Source organism: Accipiter gentilis, chromosome 5, assembly GCF_929443795.1.
Source record: "Accipiter gentilis chromosome 5, bAccGen1.1, whole genome shotgun sequence".
NCBI classification, from domain to species: Eukaryota; Metazoa; Chordata; class Aves; order Accipitriformes; family Accipitridae; genus Astur; species Astur gentilis.
The window spans coordinates 20,821,196-20,843,068 of record NC_064884.1 but is presented as its reverse complement, the minus strand read 5'-3'; the positions used below and the strand labels follow the sequence as shown (position 1 = coordinate 20,843,068).

The 21,873-nt window shown below is 51.2% G+C and overlaps 1 protein-coding gene across 3 annotated transcripts in view; it reads left to right on the top strand.

Moving 5' to 3' along the window:
- The window catches only part of B3GNT2 (UDP-GlcNAc:betaGal beta-1,3-N-acetylglucosaminyltransferase 2), a 553,121-nt gene that overhangs the window by 480,462 nt on the left and 50,786 nt on the right, over positions 1-21,873 (top strand). For 2 of the 3 annotated variants that reach the window (XR_007505966.1, XM_049799761.1), the window contains exon 1: positions 21,236-21,693. The exons of the other annotated variant lie outside the window; for it this stretch is intronic. The gene's annotated coding sequence lies outside the window, so the exon portion shown is untranslated. Of the gene's footprint in view, positions 1-21,235; positions 21,694-21,873 lie in introns of those variants that run through there. 3 annotated transcript variants of the gene reach the window in all.

Genomic DNA, 21,873 nt, shown 5'->3' with positions numbered 1-21,873 from the left:
GCTGTTGTGCCTAAAGATAGGCTGCAGGAGGATAGTGAAGACCAGCAAGATCCTTCAGGGCTGGCACCTTCCTTGTGGGAGAAGGAGCCGTAAGTTTGCCTTTTCAGAAAAAGGCTTCTGCCGAGAACGAGCACCGCGACATGCTGAGTCTCTGGGAAAGCAGAGATCCCCAGTGCTGTTGTGCCTGTGGATAGGCTGCAGAGGGATAGTGAAGAGCAGCAAGATCTTTCAGGGCTAGCACCTTCCTTGTGGGAGAAGGAGCCAGACGTTTGCCTTCTCAGAAAAAGCTTCTGCCGAGAGCGAGCACCGTGACATGCTGAGTCTCTGGGAAAGCAGAGATCCCCAGTGCTGTTGTGCCTGTGGATAGGCTGCAGAAGGATAGTGAATACCAGCAAGATCTTTCAGGGCTGGCACCTTCCTTGTGGGAGAAGGAGCCGTAAGTTTGCCTTTTCAGAAAAAGGCTCTGGCGAGAGTGAGCACCGTGACATGCTGAGTCTCTGGGAAAGCAGAGATCCCCAAAGCTGTTGTGCCTGTGGATAGGCTGCAGAGGGATAGTGAATACCAGCAAGATCTTTCAGGGCTAGCACCTTCCTTGTGGGAGAAGGAGCCACACTTTTGCCTTCTCAGAAAAAGCTTCTGCCGAGAACGAGCACCTTGACATGCTGAGTCTCTGGGAAAGCAGAGATCCCCAATGCTGTTGTGCCTAAAGATAGGCTGCAGAGGGATAGTGAAAACCAGCAAGATCTTTCAGGGCTGGCACCTTCCTTGTGGGAGAAGCAGCCGTAAGTTTGCCTTTTCAGAAAAAAGCTTCTGCCGAGAGCGAGCACCATGACATGCTGAGTCTCTGGGGAAGCAGAGATCCCCAGTGCTGTTGTGCCTGTGGATAGGCTGGAGGGGGCGTTGAAGACCACAAAATCTTCAGGGCTGGCACTTTTCTTTCGGGAGAAGGAGCCAGACGTTTGCCTTTTCAGAAAATGCTTCTGCCGAGAGCGAGCACCGTGACATGCTGAGTCTCTGGGAAAGCAGAGATCCCCAGTGCTGTTGCGGCTATAGATAGGCTGCAGAGGGATAGTGAAGACCTGCCAGAGCTTTCAGTGCTGTCAGCTTCCTTGTGGGAGAAGGAGTCAGACGTTTGCCTTTTCAGAAAAAGTTTCTGCCGAGTACGAGCACCGTGACATGCTGAGTCTCTGTGTAAGCACAGATCCCAGTGCTGTTGCGGCTAAAGATAGGCTGCAGAGGGATAGTGAAGACCTGCCAGATCTTTCAGGGCTGGTACCCTCCTTGTGGGAGAAGGAGCCAGACGTTTGCCTATTAAGAAAAAGTTTCTGCAGAGAAGGAGCAACGTGAGATGCTGAGTTTCTGTGAAAGCAGAGATCCCCAGTGCTGTTGTGCCTGTGGATAGGCTGCAGGGGAACTGTGAAGAACAGCAAGATCTTTCAGGGCTCGAACCTTCCTTGTGGGAGAAGGAGCCAGACGTTTGCCTATTAAGAAAAAGTTTCTGCCGAGTAGGAGCACCATTAGACGCTTAGTCTCTGTGAAAGCACAGATCCCAGTGCTGTTGTGCCTGTGGATAGGCTGCAGGGGGACGGTGAAGACCAGCAAGATCTTTCAGGGCTGGTACCTTTCTTGTGTGAGAAGGAGCCAGACGTTTGCCTTTTCAAAAAAAGTTTCTGCCAAGAACGAGCACCGTGACATGCTGAGTCTCCCGGAATGCAGAGATCCCCAGTGCTGTTGTGTCTAAAGATAGGCTGCAGAGGGATAGTGCAGACCTGCAAGAGCTTTCACGGCTGGTACCTTCCTTGTGGGAGAAGGAGCCAGACGTTATGTTTTCAAAAAAAGTTTCTGCCAAGAACGAGCACCGTGACATGCAGAGTCTCTGAGAAAGCAGAGATCCCCAGTGCTGTTGTGCCTGTGGATAGGCTGCAGGGTGACGGTGAAGACCAGCAAGATCTTTCAGGGCTGGTACCTTCCTTGTGGGAGAAGGAGCCAGACGTTTGCCTTTTCAAAAAAAGTTTCTGCCGAGAACGAGCACCGTGACATGCTGAGTCTCTGGGAAAGCAGAGATCCCCAGTGCTGTTGCGGCTAAAGACAGGCTGCAGAGGGATAGTGAAGACCTGCCAGAGCTTTCAGGGCTGGCACCTTCCTTGTGGGAGAAGGAGCCAGACGTTTGCCTTTTCAAAAAAAGTTTCTGCCGAGAACGAGCACCGTGACATGCTGAGTCTCTGGGAAAGCAGAGATCCCCAGTTCTGTTGCGGCTAAAGATAGGCTGCAGAGGGATAGTGAAGACCTGCCAGAGCTTTCAGGGCTGACACCTTCCTAGTGGGAGAAGTTGCCAGACGTTTTCCTATTAAGAAAAAGTTTCTGCCAAGAACGAGCACCATTAGATGCTGAGTCTCTGGGAAAGCAGAGATCCCCAGTGCTGTTGTGCCTGTGGATAGGCTGCAGGGGGACGGTGAAGACCAGCAAGATCTTTCAGGGCTGGTACCTTCTTTGTGGGAGAAGGAGCCAGACGTTTGCCTTTTCAAAAAAAGTTTCTGCCGAGAACGAGCACCGTGACATGCTGAGTCTCTGGGAAAGCAGAGATCCCAAGTGCTGTTGTGCCTGTGTATAGGCTGCAGGGGGACGGTGAAGACCAGCAATTTCTTTCAGGGCTGGCACCTTCCTTGTGTGAGAAGGAGCCGGACATTTGCCTTTTCCAAAAAAGTTTCTGCCGAGAACGAGCACCGTGAGATGCTGAGTATCTCGGAAAGCAGAGATCCCCAGTGCTGTTGCGGCTAAAGATAGGCTGCAAGGGATAGTGAAGACCTGCCAGATCTTTAAGGGCTGGTACCTTCCTTGTGGGAGAAGGAGCCAGACGTTTGCCTATTAAGAAAAAGTTTCTGCAGAGAAGGAGCAACGTGAGATGCTGAGTCTCTGGGAAAGCAGAGATCCCCAGTGCTGTTGTGCCTGTGGATAGGCTGCATCGGGAGGGTGAAGACCAGCAAGATCTTTCAGGGCTAGCACCTTCCTTGTGGGAGAAGGAGCCTGACGTTTGCCTTTTCAAAAAAAGTTTCTGCCGAGAACGAGCACCGTGACATGCTGAGTCTCTGGGAAAGCAGAGATCCCCAGTGCTGTTGTGCTTGTGGATAGGCTGCAGGGGGACGGTGAAGACCAGCAAGATCTTTCAGGGCTGGTACCTTCCTTGTGGGAGAAGGAGCCAGACGTTTGCCTTTTCAAAAAAAGTTTCTGCCGAGAACGAGCACCATTAGATGCTGAGTCTCTGGGAAAGCAGAGATCCCCAGTGCTGTTGCAGCTAAAGATGGGCTGCAGAGGGATAGTGAAGACCTGCCAGAGCTTTCAGGGCTGGCAGCTTCCTTGTGGGAGGAGTCAGACGTTTGCCTTTTCAAAAAAAGTTTCTGCCGAGTACGAGCACCGTGAGATGCTGAGTCTCTGTGAAAGCACAGATCCCAGTGCTGTTGTGCCTGTGGATATGTAGCAGGGGGACGGTGAAGACCAGCAAGATCTTTCAGGGCTGGTACCTCCCTTGTGGGAGAAGGAGCCAGACGTTTCCTTTTCAAAAAAAGTTTCTGCGGAGAGCGAGCACCATGAGATGCTGAATCTCTGGGAAAGCAGAGATCCCCAGTGCTGTTGTACCTGTGGATAGGCTGCAGGGGGACGGTGAAGACCAGCAAGATCTTTCAGGGCTCGCACCTTTTTTGTGGGAGAAGGAGCCAGACGTTTGCGTTTTCAAAAAAAGTTTCTGCCGAGAACGAGCACCGTGACATGCTGAGTCTCTGTGAAAGCACAGATCTCAGTGCTGTTGTGCCTGTGGATATGCCGCAGGGGGACGGGGAAGAGCAGCAAGATCTTTCAGGGCTGGCATCTTCCTTGTGGGAGAAGGAGCCAGACGTTTGCCTTTTCAGAAAAAGTTTCTGCCGAGAACGAGCACCATGAGATGCTGAGTCTCTGGGAAAGCAGAGATCCCCAGTGCTGTTGCGGCTAAAGATAGGCTGCAGAGGGATAGTGAAGACCTGCCAGAGCTTTCAGGGCTGGTACCTTCCTAGTGGGAGAATGAGACAGACGTTTTCCTATTAAGAAAAAGTTTCTGCCGAGAACGAGCGCCATTAGATGCTGAGTCTCTGGGAAAGCAGAGATCCCCAGTGCTGTTGTGCCTGTTGATATGTCGCAGGCGGAAGGGGAAGAGAAGCAATATCTTTCAGGGCTGGCACCTTCCTTGTGGGAGAAGGAGCCAGACGTTTGCCTTTTCAGAAAAAGTTTCTGCCGAGAACGAGCAGCATGAGATGCTGAGTCTCTGGGAAAGCAGAGATCCCAGTGCTGTTGTGCCTGAGCATAGGCTTCAGGGGGACGGAACAGACCTGCAAGAGCTTTGAGGGCTGGCACCTTCCTTGTGGGAGAAGGAGCCGGACGTTTGCCATTTCGGAAAGAGGCTCTGCCGAGTATGTGCGCCGTGAGATGCCAAGTCTCTGGGAAAGCAGGGATCAGCGGTTCTGTTGTGCCTGTGGATAGGCTGCAGGGGTCGGTGAAGACCAGAAGAGCTTTCAGGGCTGGCACCTTCTTGTTTGAGAATTAGCCGGATGTTTGACTTTTTGGAAAGAGGCTCTGCCGAGAACGAGCACAATGAGATGTGCCGCCTGTGGCTAAGCACAGATGCCCAGTGGCGTTGTGCCTGTGCATAGGCTGCAGGGGGACGATGAAGACCTGCAATAGCTTTCAGGGCTGGCACCTTCCTTGTGGTAGAAGGAGCCACATGTTTGCCTTTTGGAATGGGGCTCGGCCGAGGATGAGCGCCGTGAGATGTGCCGTCTGTGTGTAAGCAGAGATGCCCAATTCTGTTGTGCCTGTGGATAGGCTGCAGGGGTACGGTGAAGACCAGCAAGAGCTTTCTGGGCTGGCACTTTCCTTGTGGGAGAAGGAGCCGGACTTTTGCCCTTTCAGAAAGAGCCTTTGTCGAGGATGAGTGCCGTGACATGCTGAGTGTGTGGAAAAGCACAGATGCCTGGTTCTGTTGTGCCCTTGGATAAACTGCAGTGGGACGGGGAAGACCAGCAAGAGCTTTCGGGGCTGGCACCTTCCTTGTGGGAGAAGGACCCGGAAGTTTGCCTTTTTGAAAAATGTCTCTGCTGAGAACAAGCGCCGTGAGATGCTGCATCTCTGGGAAAGCAGAGATCCCCAGTTCTGTTGTGCCTGTGGATAGGGTGCAGGGGGACGGTGAATAACAGCAAGAGCTTTCAGGGCTGGCACCTTCCTTGCAGGAGAAAGGGCTGCATGTTTGCCTTTTCGGAAAAAGACCCTCCGAGAATCAGCACAATGAGATGTGCCGTCCGTGGGTAAGCAGAGATCCCCAGTTCTGTTGAGCCTGTGGATAGTCTCCAGGGGAAAGGTAAGGACCAGCAAGACCATTCATGGCTGGCACATTCCTTGTGGGAGAAGGAGCCAGACTTTTGTCTTTTCAGAAAAGGCTCTGCTGAGAATGAGCGCGATGAGATGTGCCGTCTGTCGGTAAGCAGAGATGCCCGGTTCTGTTGTGCCTCTGGATAGGCTGCAGGGGGCTAGTGAAGACCAGCAACAGCTTTCAGGGCTGGCACCTTCCTTGTGGAAGAAGGAGCCGGACATCTGATTTTTCGGGAAAATGCTCTGCCGAGAATGAGCACCATGAGATGTGCCGTCTGTGGTGTCCTGTTTTCAGCTGGGATAGAGTTAACTGTCCTCCTAGTAGCTGGTACAGTGCTATGTTTTTAGTTCAGCATGCGAAGAATGTTGATAACACTGATGTTTTCAGTTGTTACTCAGTATTTTTTAGACTGAAGTCAAGGATTTTTCAGCTTCTCATGCCCAGCCAGGTCATAAGAAGTTGGCACAGGACACAGCCAAGGCACCTGACCCAAACTGGCCAACGGTGTATTCCATACCATGTGACGTCCCATCTAGTTTAGGAACTGGGAAGTGGGGGGGCAGTGAATCGCCGCTCGGGGACTGGCAGGGTGTCGGTCGGCGGGTGGTGAGCTATTGCCCTGCACATCATTTGTACATTCCAATCCTTTTATTACTACTGTTTTCATTTTATTAGTGTTATCATTATCATTATTAGTTTCTTCTCTTCTGTTCTATTAAACCGTTCTTACCTCAACCCAGGAGTTTTGCTTTTTTCTTCCCGATTTCCTCCCCCATCCCACTGGATGGGGGGAGTGAGTGAGCGGCTGCGTGGTGCTTGGTTGCTGTCTGGGGTTAAACCATGACATGTGGGTAAGCATAGATGCCCAGTGCTGTTGTGCCTGTGGATAAACTGCAGGGGGACGGGGAAGAGCAGCAAGAGCTTTCAGGGCTGGCACCTTCCTTGTGGGAGAAGGAGCCGGACATCCGCCTTTTGGGAAAAGAGACTCTGCCGAGAATGAGCACGATGAGATGTGCCGTCTGTGGGAAAGCAGAGCAGCCCGGTGCTGTTGGGCCTGTGGATAGGCTGCAGGGGGACGGTGAAGACCAGCAAGAGCTTTCAGGGCTCGTATCTTCCTTGTGGGAGAGGGAACCGGAAGATTGAATTCTTGGAAAGAGGCTCTGCCGAGAACGAGCGCGGTGAGATGCTGAGTGTGTGGGAAAGCAGTTCTGCCCAGTGCTGTTGTGTCTGTGGATAGGCTGCAGGGGGACAGTGAAGAAGAGTAAGAGCTTTTAGGGCTGGCACCTTCCTTTTGGGAGATAGAGCCGCACGTTTGCCTTTTCAAAAGGGGTTTTCCAAGAATGAGCATGATGAGATGTGCCGTCAGCCGGTAAGCACAGATGCCCAGTTCTTTTGTGCCTGTGGATAGGCAGCAGGGGGAACGTGAAGACCAGGAATAGCTTTCAGGGCTGGTACCTTCCTTGTGGGAGAAGGAGCCGGACGTTTGCCTTTTCAGAAAAAGGCTCTGCCGAGAGCGAGCACCATGAGATGCTGAGTCTCTGGGAAAGCAGAGATCCCCAGTGCTGTTGTGCCTGTGGATAGGCTGCAGGGGGACGGTGAAGACCAGCAAGATCTTTCAGGGCTGGCACCTTCCTTGTGGGAGAAGAAGCCAGACGTTTGCCTTTTCAAAAAAAGTATCTGCCGAGAACGAGGACCGTGACATGCTGAATCTCTCGGAAAGCAGAGATCCCCAGTGCTGTTGCGGCTAAAGATAGGCTGCAGAGGGATAGTGAAGACCTGCCAGATCTTTCAGGGCTGCTACCTTCCTTGTGGGAGAAGGAGCCAGACGTTTGCCTATTAAGAAAAAGTTTCTGCCGAGTACAAGCACCGTGAGATGCTGACTCTCTGTGAAAGCAGAGATCCCAGTGCTGTTGTGCCTGTGGATATGTCGCAGGGGGACGGGGAAGACCAGCAAGATCTTTCAGGTCTGGCACCTTCCCTGTGGGAGAAGGAGCCAGACTTTTGCCTTTTCAGAAAAAGCTTCTGCCGAGAACGAGCACCGTGACATGCTGAGTCTCCCGGAAAGCAGAGATCCCCAGTGCTGTTGCGGCTAAAGATAGGCTGCAGAGGGATAGTGAAGACCTGCCAGATCTTTCAGGGCTGGTACCTTCCTTGTGGGAGAAGGAGCCAGACGTTTGCCTATTAAGAAAAAGTTTCTGCCGAGAACGAGCACCGTGAGATGCTGAGTCTCTGTGAAAGCACAGATCCCAGTGCTGTTGTGCCTCTGGATACGCTGCAGGGGGACGGTGAAGACCAGCAAGATCTTTCAGGGCTGGCACCTTCCTTGTGGGAGAAGGAGCCAGACGTTTGCCTTTTCAGAAAAACTTTCTGCCGAGAGCGAGCACCATGACATGCTGAGTCTCTGGGAAAGCAGAGATCCCCAATGCTGTTGTGCCTGTGGATAGGCTGCAGGGGGACGGTGACGACCAGCAAGATCTTTCAGGGCTGGTACCTTCCTTGTGGGAGAAGGAGCCGTAAGTTTGCCTTTTCAAAAAAAGTTTCTGCCGAGAACGAGCACCGTGACATGCAGAGTCTCTGGGAAAGCAGAGATCCCCAGTGCTGTTGTGCCTGTGCATATGCTGCAGGGGGACGGTGAAGCCCAGCAAGATCTTTCAGGGCTGGTACCTTCCTTGTGGGAGAAGGAGCCGTAAGTTTGCCGTTTCAGAAAAAGTTTCTGCCGAGAACGAGCACCGTGACATGCAGAGTGTCTGGGAAAGCAGAGATCCCCAGTGCTGTTGCGGCTAAAGATAGGCTACAGAGGGATAGTGAAGACCTGCCAGAGCTTTCAGGGCTGGCAGCTTCCTTGTGGGAGAAGGAGCCGGACTTGCCTTTTCACAAAAAGGCTTTGCCGAGAGCGAGCACCATGAGATGCTGAGTCTCTGGGAAATCAGAGATCCCAGTGCTGTTGTGCCTGTGGATAGGCTGCAAGGGGACGGTGAAGTCCACCAAGATCTTTCAGGGCTGGCACCTTCCTTGTGGGAGAAGGAGCCAGACGTTTGCCTTTTCAGAAAAATTTTCTGCCGTGAACGAGCACCGTGACATGCTGAGTCTCTGGGGAAAGCAGAGAGACCCAGTGCTGTTGCGGCTAAAGGTAGGCTGCAAAGGGATAGTGAAGACTTGCAAGAGCTTTCAGGGCTGACAGCTTCCTTGTGGGAGAAGGAGCCAGACGTTTGCCTTTTCAGAAAAAGGCTCTGCCGAGAACGATCTGCGTCAGATGCTGAGTCTCTGGGAAAGCAGAGATCCCAGTGCTGTTGTGCCTGTGGATAGGCTGCAGGGGGACGATGAAGACCAGCAAGATCTTTCAGGGCTGGCACCTTCCTTGTGTTAGAAGGAGCCAGACGTTTGCCTTTTCAGAAAAAGTTTCTGCCGAGAACAGGCACCGTGACATGCTGAGTCTCTGGGAAAGCAGAGATCCTGAGTGCTGTTGCGGCTAAAGATAGGCTGCAGAGGGATAGTGAAGACCTGCAAGAGCTTTCAGTGCTGGTACCTTCCTTGTGGGAGAAGGAGCCAGACGTTTGCCTATCGGAAAACTGCTCTGCCGACAACGAGTACCATGAGATGCTGAGTCTCTGGGAAAGCAGAAATGCCCAGTGCTGTTGTGCCTGTGGAAAGGCCGCCTAAGGACGAGGAAGAGCAGCAAGATCTTTTAGGGCTGGCAGCTTCCTTGCGGGAGTAGGAGCCCGCCGTTTGCCTTTTCAGAAGAAGGCTCTGCTGAGAACGAACACCTTGAGATGCTGAGTCTCTGGGAAAGCACAGATCCCAGTGCTGTTGTGCCTGTGGATAGGCTGCAGGGGGACGATGAAGACCTGCAAGAGCTTTCGGGGTTGGCACCTTCCTTGTGGGAGAAGGAGCCGGACTTTTGCCTTTTCAGAAAAAGGCTCTGCCGAGAGCGAGCACCATGAGATGCTGAGTCTCTGGGAAAGCAGAGATCCCCAGTGCTGTTGCGGCTAAAGATAGGCTGCAGGGGAATAGTGAAGACCTGCAAGATCTTTCAGGGCTGGCAGCTTCCTTGTGGGAGAAGTAGACGGACAATTGTCTTTTCGGAAAGAGGCTCTGCCGAGAACGAGCACTATGAGATGTGCAGTCTGTGGGTAAGCACAGATTCCCAGTGCTGTTGTGCCTGTGCATACGCTGCATGGGGGCGGTGAAGACCAGCAAGAGCTTTCAGGGCTGGCACCTTCCTTGTGGGAGAAGGAGCCGGACGTCTGACTTTTCGGAAAAAGGCTCTGCCAAGAACGAGCGCCGCGAGATGCTGAATATCTTGGTAAGCAGAGATGCCCAGTGCTGTTGTGCCTGTGGATAGGCTGCATGGGGACGGTGAAGCCCAGCAAGAGCTTTCAGGGCTGGCACCTTCCTTGTGGGAGATAGAGCCGCACGTTTGTCTTTTGGAAAGCGGCTCTGCGAGGATGAGCGCCATGAGATATGCCGTCTGTGGGTAAGCAGAGATGCCCAGTGCTGTTGTGCTTGTGGATAGGCTGCAGGGGGACGGTGAAGACCAGCAAGAACTTTAAAGGCTGGCACCTTCCTTGTGGGAGAAGGAGCCGGACGTTTGCCTTTTAAGAAGGAGGATCTGCCGAGGATGAGCGCCGTGAGATGCTGAGTCTCTGGGAAAGCAGAGATCCCCGGTGCCGTTGTGCCTGTGCATAGGCTGCGGGGGGGGTTAAGAACAGCAAGAGCTTTCAGGGCTGGCACCTTCCTTGTGGGAGAAGGAGACGGACGTTTGTCTTTTCGGAAAGAGGCTCTGCCGAGAATGAGTACTATGAGATGTGCCGTCTGTGGGTAAGCACAGATGTCCAGTGCTGTTGGGCCTGGGGATAGGCTGCAGGGGGACGTTGAATAACAGGAAGAGCTTTCAGGGCTGGTACCTTCCTTGTGGGAGAAGGACCCGGATGTTTGTCTTTTCGGAAAAAGGCTCTGCGGAGAACGAGCGCCGTGAGATGCTGTGTCTATGGGAATCTAGATGCACAAGTCTCTCAGAAGTTTTATGTGATGACTCAAACTTGCCACACATTGCTGGCGGAAATATTTACTTTGCCTTCTGGAGAATTTCAACAGTCTATTCATTTATTCTAAATATTTATACAGAGGTGCTCAGTCATTGCTGGGGATAGATGGAGCTTTTTTAAGAAGTCAGTACCTCATCGAGATATGTGGGCAGCGGGAGCGCAGTGGTCCTTTGCAGCAGCTGCTGACAACCTCTTAACATCTTATGTTTCATGTGGCTTGTGACCAGAAAAACAGATGACTCCTAACCTTGGAGCCGGGCCTGTTAAAATCTGCTTCTTAATTTATTCCCAAATCCTGGGGAAGCGAGGCTCAGGGTGCCATTAATCCAACACGGAGGCTAGAACTGCACTCCTGGGCCTCCCTCGCTGTGTTGGCAGGTTAAGGTGATGGTGCAGGGAGACAGGCAGCTGTCACCATTGATGCTTTCTCCCTCAGCGCAGCAAAATAAAGCTGTTTCTACCCATAAAGGTCACCCTGGTTTAGCCAAGCCTCACCAAAGCTGTGGACAAGTCCCCCTTTCCTCAAAAGTGATACACGTACACCAACCAAAATGCCTTTTCCCAGTAGCATGAATCCCATTGGTGATCCCCAGGGCCACCGGAGTCCCCAGAGGACACGATGTGCCACCTCCCATAAGGGGCGGCAAGGGTCATGCAGCTGCAACCTCACCTGGTGCAAATCCGCCTCTGAACTGCCAGTACCACTTGGGTAAGATTATTTTGGGATATCACCCAGCATAAAATCCATGGGTGGTAGAGGCTGGTGCTACATGTAATGGGGTTGATCATCCCCATGCTCAAATCCCCAAATGCCTTGCCCTTCCTCCTTTCTTTTGGTGGTAGCAAGGCAGATCCTGAAATGCAAGAAATTGCAGGAAAATGGGTTTGAAAGCATGTCAGAGGGAGTGGGCCGGGACAGCCAGGGACAGAGAGCCTCCCTGGGATGTTTGGCCTCGGGGCATTTTGCAGGTGGCCCTTAGCATTACTGCAGCAAGCAGGACCCAAGGGGAGGTCCCTGAAATGCCGTACTCTCAGAGGACATCGGCCAACAGGGAGGTATGAAATATTTCTCTGAAGATGTTTTCTTGTTTCTTATCTCCCCTGAGTGCAGGTGACTTGGACCTTGCATTTTAATTCAGTTAGTGGCCACACACACTGAAACTCCAGCACTCAGCCATTACCTTCCGTAATGAGGTGGTATTGGAGAATATGTAAAACCAGGTAATTGAATAAATGGCATTTTTGGATGCTGGCAAGTGTCTCAGACCCATGAGGAGTGACAGTTTACAGGAGTGGATGGGGGGAAAAGCAGCAATCGTAGCACAGAACCCCAAGCCATAGTGCTTTTGAGCGGAGCCTGGAAGGAAACATTGATCATTTGAGTTTGATGATACATAGTTTCTTTGCCATATTTCCTGAGCTTTCTGGCCAGTTGGCAGCCCTGGCCAAATACAGCATTACCAGGAAATTATATGATATAGTGCATTTTAGTAATAAGTGTGTCGTGGTTTAACTCCAGCCAGCAACTAAGTACCACGCAGCCGCTCACTCACTTCCCCCATCCAGTGGGATGGGGGAGGAAATCGGGGAAAAAAGGTAAAACTTCTGGGTTGAGATAAGAATGGTTTAATAGAGCAGAAAAGAAGAAACTATAATGATAATGATAACACTAATAAAATGACAACAGTAGTAATAAAAGGATTGGAATGTACAAATTATGCACAGGGCAATAGCTCACCACCCGCCGACCGACACCCTGCCAGTCCCCGAGCAGCGATTCCCTGCCCCCTCACTTCCCAGTTCCTAAACTAGATGGGACGTCACATGGTATGGAATACACCGTTGGCCAGTTTGGGTCAGTGGCCCTGGTTGTGTCCTGTGCCAACTTCTTGTGCCCTGGCTGGCCATGAGAAGCTGAAAAATCCTTGACTATAGTCTAAACAATGCTGAGCAACAACTGAAAACATCAGTGTTATCAACATTCTTCGCATGCTGAACTCAAAACATAGCACTGTACCAGCTACTAGGAAGACAGTTAGCTCTATCCCAGCGGAAACCAGGACAAAGTGGCACTCTTCCTGCCTTGCAAATCAAACCATGTAGAGCATTAGAGTCTTCATGGCATCTGTGTTTGTGGCAGTGAAAGAAGAAAATAAGCAAAGCCATGGCAGGCTCAAGCAGAGAGAGGTGTCCGTTTGATCCCAGCTGCCTGCAAATGGCTCAGGGCTCTCCCAATGCTCCCAAAACACGGCAGCTGCCCCACCACACTTCACAAAATATCTAGTGGCTTGGTGAGCCCTGGCCTCCTCCAGGCACACCCTTAATATAAATTTGCTACTGCAGAAACTCAGGACAAATCTGCATTTTTCTATGGCTAAGGAACACAGTGTGTAAAGCTAATCTCCCACTCCAAGATCCTATGAGGCAACAGCATTGCAGAAGTACAAGGTTAAAAAATGCCATCAAGAAGCAGCAGCCGGGAACCATAAATACCTTTCAAGCAGTCCTTAGGCACATCAGGAGATGAGCAAGCAAAGCAACTGGAATTTATAAACTTACATAATTAATTTTTCTTTGCGGGGAGAACAAACATTCCCATGTTCCAGCTCTCTTGGGGCCTTTGACAACCGGGCTACTTTCTATAAATAATGTTATGTAAGTTTATACATTTCAGTTAGTGCTTGTTCTAGCCTCTCACAGCCCAAGGATGTTTTCACTCCAGTTTATTATTTAGGCTGTGGATAGATCATTTTGCCTTGGTGCATCTATAATGCAAATTAAATGAGCTTTATGTTGTGGTATCCAACAAAATGTCTGCACCCTCCTCTGTAGGGCAGGAACGGGATTCCTCTGTCCGAGGACGTGGCCTGTGAAGGGAGAGTGCTTGTACCTGGGCTGTGCCATGGGGCCGCTGGCAACACAGTGTAATGGCCACGGATGTTTTTTTTCCAAAGCAGGAACATCGCAGAGTCAACCTACAGCCCTGTAACTACAAAGTGCTGCAATTAGAGCTGGCAGAAATTCTTAACCCCCAACGGCTTAATACCCAGCCATTGCAAATTAGTACAGCTCCATTAACTTCAGAGGACTATTTACATGGGGGAGGTTAAATATGTACAGAATCAGGCACAAAACCTGCAGCGATTTCGTACATGGGGCAGTGGTTTATTAATTTACAAGGTTAGATCTCATCTGTGCTGCGTGCTGGTTTCTGAAGTTTTATTTATTTCTAGTGAGCACATCCACGTCAGAGGGATTTCTCCATTGAGCAGCATGAAGAAAACCCTTCATTTATTCTGATTATGTTGCTGATCTCAGTCCCTAATTCAGGAGGTATCTTCCCTCCAGGTCATATTTCAGTTACCCGTAGGTATGAGGCTGGATATTAAAACTAGATATGTGGATTATTTAATTTCCCTTTGCCCTGTTTTTTATTTCTGAAGTTTATCTGCAGATCCTACAATAACAAGATAAAAGCTTTCTGATCTCCTTCTCTGATATATTGTAATTCTTATACACTGGGGGCCACATCCTGTACCCCAGGTGGTACTGCTGGCCTCCACTCAGTGCAATGAGGTCTGGGCAGTAGTAAGTGAGCATAACTCAGCAATGCAGCACAGCAAATGGCCTGTGGCCTCTGAGGTGGCTTTTATGAGCATATATACACGTAAAAAGGTTACAGGGGAACTGCGGGGCCTGGGGGAAATCAGATGAGCCCTGAGTGCATGCGAGAAGCCATCAGCAGCTGGATGGTGCGGAGCAGGGAGTGAGGCCCCTGGGTGTTCTGCAAGCTGGGTGTCCAATGTGCTGGAAGGGTGCCTGTACCCAGGGCCTGGCACAGAGGATGCAGGGAACAGCGGGACTGAAACCAGGACTTGTAACTGCTGTCCTGCCAGGGTCCCCAAAGAGCTGGCACAAATCTCCCTCTGGATAGGGCCTGATATGTGCCTTGGAGGGAGATTCAAAACAGCCCAGTTAGGTCCCACTCCAACCCTGGAGCTGCAGGAGCGAGCCACCGCTATCCCTCTGAGACAGGGCCACTCTCCTCACCCTGGTTTTGGAGACCCTTCTGCTCATGCCACCCAAAGGAGGAGCCCTCATTGAGGAGTGCCAGCCCAAGCCCTGGTGACAAAACACTTGCAGTGCCCCCGCTGCTGGTCTGCAACCCCTGTGGGCTGAGCAGGATTTTACTCCAGTGGTGGCTGCAAGCACTTTGCCAAATGGTTGGGACCATCTTTAAAAACCTCCTGTGCATGGTGTTGGCTTAGTTTTCTTTGCCACCCAGAAACAGACAGCTTGGATGTCAGCACCCTTCCAGATACAGGACTGGTTTTAATTGGGGTTGCCTTACTCAAGCTGGCACTGTGAGCGTCCAAGGGAAATCATGCAGCAGAGCCTTGTCCAGGAGATTTCAAGATGGTTTAAAAAATCTAAGTGACATGTGAGAACTGGTGATTTTCCCACATATGGGATTTTGCTGGTGCTTAAAACTGCTGCTGCTAAAAAATAAAAGCAAAATGTTCAGCTGAAGCAGGTCCAGTACATTTTTTCCTAAGTATAAATAGTTTTCTCACATTCGAAGAGACTCGGCTGCAGCCTCTGCTGCCTGGCAGTTTTCAGTTTTGCAGCTCTTCAGGTGTTGCTGCAAAACACTGTAGGATGCCTCTGAACCGAGGTAAGGAGAGGTGTAAGGGGCTCGCATTTCCAGGACACAAAAAAGATGTTTTGTACATAGCGGGCTTTTTTGGTGTTTGCAAAATAATTATTGTCTGGTTTCTGCTGATACAGAAGTTGGAATTCAAGTGGATTCTTCTCCATCCTCTTGCCTGCAATGTCCTTCTAGAGCAGGGAAACACTGACTTTAATCCAAGCAGCTGAGAGAGTAATTATTCTTGGCAAATGTGAATCAATATGAGCACAATGCAGCTCTGCCCACAGCTTGCAAATGACAGCACACAACATAGCAGGGGTGAGTTCCTTTCCCCCATCACTATCCTGCCCTGCTTTGCCTGCAAGAGCAAGCTGCAATGCTCCAAAAAAAAAGTGGCATTTGGGGGACATGGATAGATGTCTTCAACTTGAGTGGTTTGGCCAAAGCTGAACATACCACTCACATCTTCCCCATCTCACCAAGGCATGAAAACAAAGGGAAGTGGAGTAAAACAGCTCTGAAATGTTGTGTTCACATTGCTGGCAAGCCTTGCTGACAAACCTTGCCTACCCTGGGAGAGGGTCTTTGCTTGGCTGAATTCCAGGCTCAAACATCTGGGTGGGAAGAAACAGGTCTGATCCTGGAGGAACTGAGATGCTCCAGCTCCAATTGTATGTCATCTTTGCATTTTTATTTTTTCTTATCTTCAGTGTTTGAAAATCAGGGTTGATGCTACAGTGCTTGAATACCACAGGAACAGTCTTTAGGCTCCTGTTATTATTTAAATTCCAACATCTTATCTTGCTTTCTTATCCTCCTTGGTCACAGAAGCACACTCAGGTTAGTCCCATGCTTTCCACATATCCTCTAGCCACACCAGTCTGTCCACAAAAATCAGATAGACCTGTGTCCTAGATAAGCTTTGGTCCATCAAAGAAAATTAATTCCAGCTGCACTGGCCTTACAGGAGCATTTGACTCAGGAGAATTAGGTGAGTATTTACAAGAGAGAGGTGGAGAAGCATTTCAGTACGTGTGTGCCTGCAGCCAGCAGCATTTTTGGCCCAGGCAGCGGGTGCACACTTTGGTGCAGGAGCTGTGGTGCTAAGAGATATCATTAATATTATGGGATGTGGTGTGAGGAGTCTGGGCCAAGCACTTCCATAATGTCAATGATTACCAGCCATGCTGGACTTACAGGTGCTCCCTGTGGGAAGGAGCTAGTCAGTGTTTCTGATGAGATGGGTGCTGGTCCCTCACGGCGAGCTGCTGCAGGGGAGGAGGCACTGACCATGTTCACAAGAGTGGCTGCAAGCAGGTACCTGGGAATCCCGGGCAATACACAGATTCAAGGGAAAATCCTGTGTCTGCTGCTTTCTGGTAGCTGGGGGAGGATGTGCCTGCAGCTGCTGCAATAAGCCCGGGAGACGTGGCGTGGCAGGACAGGATGCACTGCGACATGTCTTCCCGAGGAGAGCAGCCCATGGCCGGGCCCCATCTCAATGCAACCTGGCTGTGTCTGACCTCCCTCGCTCTTGCTTTGCTGCTGTGAAACAGGAAGAGCAAGATAACCTTGATGATTTTATAACCTGGGACTCATTCCTACTTCTCCTTTGCTCCTGGCAATGTACCAATTATGAATTAATAGGCAAATGCTAGAGAAAAGTCCAATGTACGCAGCTCATTTCCATAACTGTAAATGCGGTAGCCCCCCAGTCAGCTTTTATTCCAGTGAACCCAATTGCTATGACAGCAATGAACAAATAGTCTGGAAAAAACAGAAACGATTTTGAACTTGATAAAAAATGAGACTTGAATCCTTTTAAAAGACTCTTTTCTGGCTGTCGTGCATATCACACTACCTATGGAAAAAAATCAGGCAACAAGAATTCGTGTCACTAAGTGACATGACACCAATGCCCTCAACGCACAACTTCCCTGTAATCAGCCCTTGAGAAATGTTTGATGCTCTGCAACTCACTGGCAAGGGCTGTATACTGGGTCTAATAATTTGCATCATGATGCTGAGTGAAGGTAGTATTTTTTAATATGTAGGCAAAAAAGTTATTCCAGATTCAGACCAAATTAAAGTGTGTATGTGCTGCCGACAACAGCTGTAATCAAAAGCATTTGCTCTCTTTCTCAGGTGGACAACAAAAATATCAACAATTTACTACTGTGCCTGTAACAAAGCTCAGCTTTACAGACCTGAAACATTAAAATCATGCTTCCTTTCTAACAAAGCAAACTGCAGAACAACTTTAAAATCAAATTTTTCAGGGCTTCCTTAGTGTCATCCAAGCACAAACAGCCATCCAGGAGAGGTTGTGCATCTGTGTTTAGATGCAGTCCCTCATGTCCTGCTTCATCCTACCGTGCATGCTGGAGGTGGCCCAGGGACCGTACTCCCTGAAAGTCACACTGGCAGATGTAATTAGTGTCTGCTCCATTGTCAGTGCTTTAAAAAGTGTATTTTTATGAGGTTACTCCTTTTAATCTGACACCCCACTACCTGTCTCAACAGCTGGATACTAAATCCTCTTTCCCAGCAGGCCCTGTCAAAGCAACAACATCAACAACAATGAAAGCTTGGGAACAGCATGTCTGGGTACTGTTAGGAATCAGTTCCTGTTAATTAATGTGTAAGGTTGTATCAGGTCATGACACAGGATGGCAGGGCATCAGGTGGATTTGCATCCTTGCTTGACAGTGTTGTTTCCTCCTGTCTGTGGCTGTAAGCAACAGGACCTGCTGAAAAGGGAGAAAAAGATAAAAATAAAATAAAATACATATCAATCTGAGAGTGACTGAGGTGCTTCTAAACAAGATGGGGTGCTGGTGTGGGCTTAGCGTTACACCACACTAGCCACTGCAGGCAGAGAGAGGTATAGAAAGGAGGCTGGTTTAAATAAGGTGGGCTGTCTTCAATGTGTCCCCACTATCTCACTTTGCAAAGGAGTTGGTTAGCCTGTGTTAGCTAGCATGCTCGCTCCATCCCGTAAACCCCGTTGGGGACAGGGATGTATGGGGGGGTGGTCCTGGGCCCAATGAGACTGCATGGGGCGGGAGGGAAGGAAGCTGCTTTGGAGTGAAGCCTGAGAGGAGGATGTCACAGTAGGCTGGGGGGAGAGTTGCTTCATGGGAGTATTTTGTGCTAATGAGACTTTATTAAACTTGAAGATTGACAGACGAGATTTGAGTTTAGAGCTGGAGCAGTTTTCTTACCATTGTAGCAGGCTGAGGCACACTGAAGCCCTGCAGCCCTGCCCAAGGACAGTGCTACGCTCACTATTACTCCTACTGCACCTGTTAACTGGCAGCATCAGGCAGGAAACTTCCCCAGGCTTAACACTTTGCCCGACATGGTGCACGGATTCAGGGAAGGTCGAATTGCCTGCACTCAGGGGAAGCGGGGCTGGTAAATGGGCTCCTGCCTTACTCCTCACTGTGGTTTTGAGGGTGTAGCTGCACTGAGCACAGCGGGGGCTTCGCAGTTAGGCAGTGGTTTGAAAATACGTTTTGCTCAGTGGCAATGTCGGGTCTATAGGTACTTTCCCCCTTTCAGCTAATTTTTGAGGCTTGGCTGCCAATTGAATCAGGGAATATATTTGGATTAAAACACCTCCCCCCCTCAAGGTTTCACAATGCAGCCCTATGACCAGCTGGGTCAGTGTGATTACAGAAGAGCAGGCACAGCCATGGGTGTGGGACCAGAAGGAGGGAGAAACGTCTTTCCCCAAAGACAGCAGACCATTGCACTGTCATCCAAACTTCTCAGCTTTAATGTGTTTTTCCAGGCTCCTTAGCACCCAGTGTTATGTGACACGCTATTCCAGTGGATTTTTGTTTTCCTTTTTTTTTAATTGATCTCAAAACATATTGTTATGAAATCTCCCGTGCAGTGGAGCCAAGATCCTGGCTGCCAGACGCTTAATTCTCCTTTAGAGCCTTGTGTTACTTAATGGACAAAGATGCTTGCCGATTTAGGGTAATTCCTCCCTGTGCTGTAATCTTTCTACTTTGATGAAAAGGACAGCTTTACTCAATCATGAAGCACATATATAAATATTTCAAGAGGAATGAAATATGCAGTGTCCCTCCCAATGCATTGTGGATGGGGACGTTCCTCCTGGACTCCTGAATGATATTTTGGAGAGCTTTTGCAGGTTTTCTATGGGCTCCAATATTTAATGACCCAGAGTATGGGGAGCTCAGTACGTGCTGTGGATACTCATGCTGTTTACCAAACCAGTAGTGTTTATGGCTGTGCACATCAGCTACTGAATCTTGGCAAAAATGAGTGCTGTAAAATGGAAGTGCATAAACGTGTATTTTTGTGGATTGTGGGGACATGCCTACCTCTCCCTTTGTAGTGAAAACAGTTTTTAAATGACTGTGCCAGGTGACATTGAGATAATTGCTGTGGTTGGGCCTCTCCTTATTGAGAGAATAATTCTCTTATTGAGAATGTAGGTGCTAAAAATAGAAACAAATGACATGTGTTCATTTTCTTCCTGTATAGGGCAAAAAGCTGTGAGGTTCACAGTCCATAGGAACTGTAAATCTCTCTGTCTGTTGCTATTGATCTGGCCACAATGAGACTGAAGACCGTACTCCTTGCTGTAACAGCACACATATTTATGTTTTATTTCAGTAAGCATCCTGAGTCTCAGAGATTTCTCTAGTTTGTTTCAATAGGGATGTTTGGCCAGGATTTGTAGTCTCATCAATTTAGCAAGTAAGCAAGCAACAACAACAACAACAAAAAAAAGGTTACTAATGAGTGAGTCATGCCTGATTAGTATCGGCTCTGCAGGGCAAATTTCCAAAATCTGAAACTTTCAGAAACTTACTAAGGGAAGCATTGACAGCCTAAACCAGTCCTTTTCTTGTGCCTCCTGGACTCAGTAACAAAAGCTTTGCAGACTACCATGTAAAGCTGAGCCAGTTGCAATTACCTTGCTTAAAAAGGAGAAACATTTTTAATAAGTGATGTGGAACAGCATTTTTCAGCATGGCTGGGGGTTTTCTTCTTTTGCTTGATGCCACGTGGAAAAAACCAAAGGAATGAACATTGTCATAAAGATGTTTTATAGCCGCAACCACCTGCCCCTGTGACTGTGAGAGGCCGCCAGCCTGTAAAACTAGAAGGTATTTACCTCAGAAAACGTGTTTTTATTATAGCAGGAGGGAGGGAAGGAGGTGCCACCTCACCTTCTTCTGCCAATGAAGCTGGCAGACATAAATGTGTCGGTGTGTGCCTTTCTGCCGGGTCAAGTGCTGCTGCCTCCCTGTGGAAATGGCCCCCAAACAAGGTGCCTTCCTCTTGGGGGGGGGGGGGGGCCCGGGTGACACCTCCCTCCTGTGCCAACCGTCAGCGCTGATGTGTTTTGTAGCGAGCTGTGGGTGTCTGCGGACACCTAGGGGATACCAATTACCCCTTCTCGGGGTGTTTTGCCTCAGGAAGGGGGTGAGGCGTCGAGGGAGCGCATGGTGAATGGCAGGTGGGGCTGCGGGCAGCCGCCATGGCGGCGGGGTCGGGATGTGGAGATGGGCAGCCCCGCGGGGCAGGGTGGCGAAGCACAGTGCCCCAAGCCGTGGGGTGGTGGGGACACTGTGTCCTGCTAGGGAAGGAGGCGGCGAGGCGGCAGTGCCATGCCTCCCCCCCTCCACCCGCCCGCCCGTCTCCTCAGGGACACGACAAACCGGCAACCGCGCGGACGACCAGGGCCAGAGGGCGCGCAAGGAGCCCCCCTCCTCCCCCGCCCACGTCCCACGTGCCCCTCCCGGCCCCACGCCGCGCGGCCCCGCCAATCCGCTGCGCCGCCGGCCAGACAGAGGAGGGACTTAAGCGGGAGTGCGGCGCTCAGTGCCTCGTCCCCCGGCCTGCCCCCCGCCCCTTCAATCCCCCCAACCCCGCCTGCACCGCGTGGTGCGAGCCGCGGGGGCTCGCGCTGCTGCGCGGCGGCGCCTGGCCGGGTAGGCGGCGGGCGGTGTGTGCGCGCGCGCTCCCTCGAGCGCGCTCGTGCGGGGCGGCGCGCGTGACGAGCGGGAAGGCGGGCGCGCGGCTCTGCCACAGGGCAACAAGTGAGGCGCTTCCCGTCCCCTCCAACGGCCGGCCCGCCTCGCTCCCCCGCCCCCTCCCAGCTGCCGGAGCCCGGGGCGCTTCATTTTGGGCTGTTTTTCTTCCCTCCGCCCCGCATCCCTTTTCCTCTCGCTCCCAGCCCCGCTCGCGCCGCCGCGGGGTCGCACCTCCGCCGGGTCGCGGCGCGGCCGGCCCTGAGGAGAGAGCGGCGGCGGCTGCGAGCGCCGTCCCGCGGGGTAGGCGACGGGACGGGACGGGCCCTCCGCGGCTGCCTCGGCGCCGCCCCGGCATCGCCCTCAGGTGCGGAGCCTCCTCCCGCTGCGGGGGCTGGCGGAGCGCGGCGGCGGCAGCATGGAGCCCCGCCGGCCGCTGGGGCAGTGGTAGGGCGGCAGGCCGGCGCCGAGGGTGGGGGGGGAGGGACCCCCACTGCGTAGAGGCAGCCCGCGGCCGGACAAAAGCATGGTGGATGTGGAGGCGGCGGCAGGAAGAACCCCGGCGGAGACCCGCGGCAGCCTGGCAAGGTACGTGCGTGAGGGGGCTCGTCTGTCGACCCCGCCAGCGCAGCCTCCTCGGACCGGGGGGCGTGGGCGCTGCGAAAACGGCTGAGGAGGGGTGGGGAAAAAAATCATTTTTTAAACTTAATTGTTACCTCCTTTCGTTTTCTAGATCGCGAGGGTTTTCTTCCTCTTAGCCCCTAGCTT